General features: G+C 34.4%; 1 non-coding gene across 1 annotated transcript; it reads left to right on the top strand.

Moving 5' to 3' along the window:
* The first annotated feature begins 1,173 nt into the window (after positions 1-1,173).
* On the top strand, positions 1,174-1,280 carry LOC132234044 (U6 spliceosomal RNA). Its single transcript, XR_009452857.1, has one exon. It is a non-coding gene; the product is annotated as a U6 spliceosomal RNA (small nuclear RNA).
* Positions 1,281-1,504: the final 224 nt, after the last annotated feature.

Here is a 1,504-nt window from a genome sequence, read left to right as displayed (position 1 = left end):
GTTTTTTTAAAAACTATAGTCTGGCCCTCCAATGGTCTGAGGGACAGTGAACTGGCCCCCTGTTTAAAAAGTTTGAGGACCCCTGCTATAGAGTTTTGTCCTTTATAAAGTTAGGCACTTTTCTCCCCTAATCCTATTTACTAAGAAATTTTATCACGTATCATTTATTTTTCTGCATCTATTGAGATAATTATGTTTCTTCTATTAACCCGTTAAAATGGGAATTTTATTTATAGATTTTTCTAATATAAAAACAACCTTTTTAGATTGTTTGCTAATATTTTATTTAACATTTTTGAATCTATGTTTATGAATGAAATTAGTTCATGATTATTTTGTCAGGTTTTGACATGAGGCTTTTGCTAGTCTTGTAGAAGGGGCTGGAAGTGTGATCTTACTCTTCTGTATCTCCTGGAGGACAATTCAGGACTCACCAGTAGTCACCTAGGCCTTATGTTTTCTTTGTGAAAATAATTTAAACTATTAACTACTTGGATTCTTGTAGTACAACTGGAATTTTCTAATACTTCTTAAATCAAATTTAGTGAATTTCATTTTTTCCTAGAAATACAACAATTTGTTCAAAGTTCTTAGACTTGTCCTTACATTGTTTATTATATTCTCTTATTTTTCAATGTGTAACAAATATATATATACTAGAGGCCCAATGCATGAAATTCATGCAAGGGCCTTGGCCCTGGCTCCCGCCCGCCACCACGGCCAAGGGCCTCTGCGGCCTCTGCCATGGCCTCTGTCCGCTGCGGCTTTGTCCAGAAGGAAGGACGTCCAGAAGGACATCTGGTCTAATTAGCATATACATATATTCTCTCTATATATACACAGGTATATATATATACCTAATATTTATGTAAATTTTATTAATTCTTCCAACTGCTGATTCATGGGGCTGTCGGTCTTCTCTGTTATATATTTGTTTTCTATTTGATTAATTTTTGCACTTATTTGCTCATTATTTCAACTGTGTTTACTATGCTTTTTTTCCTAACTTATTAAGTTGAACAGTTTGTTAAGTTTTAACCTTTTTCATGGTAATAGTTAAAGCTATAAAATATCTAGCTGCACAGTATTTATGTTATTCTTCAGTTCTAAATATTCTCAAATTTACATTATGATTCCCTCATTAGCCTATTAAAAACTTGTATAAAAACTTGTGTGCTCGCTTCGGCAGCACATATACTAAAATTGGAACGATACAGAGAAGATTAGCATGGCCCCTGCGCAAGGATGACACGCAAATTCGTGAAGCGTTCCATATTTTTTGAAAACAAAAAACCAAAAACCAAAAACCAAAAAAAAAACCCCAAAAAAACTTGTATTAAAATTCCCAGTTGTGTGTTATATTTTTAAAATATATTTTATTGATTTTTACAGAGAGAAAGGGAGAAGGATAGAGAGTTAGAAACATCGATGAGAGAGAAACATCGATCAGCTGCCTCCTGCACACTCCCCACTGGGGATGTGCCCACAACCAAGGAACGTGCCC

Source organism: Myotis daubentonii, chromosome 4 (assembly GCF_963259705.1).
Source record: "Myotis daubentonii chromosome 4, mMyoDau2.1, whole genome shotgun sequence".
Classification (NCBI taxonomy): domain Eukaryota; kingdom Metazoa; phylum Chordata; class Mammalia; order Chiroptera; family Vespertilionidae; genus Myotis; species Myotis daubentonii.
The sequence above is the reverse complement of the archived record's forward strand: the minus strand, read 5'-3'. Positions and strand labels throughout refer to the sequence as shown.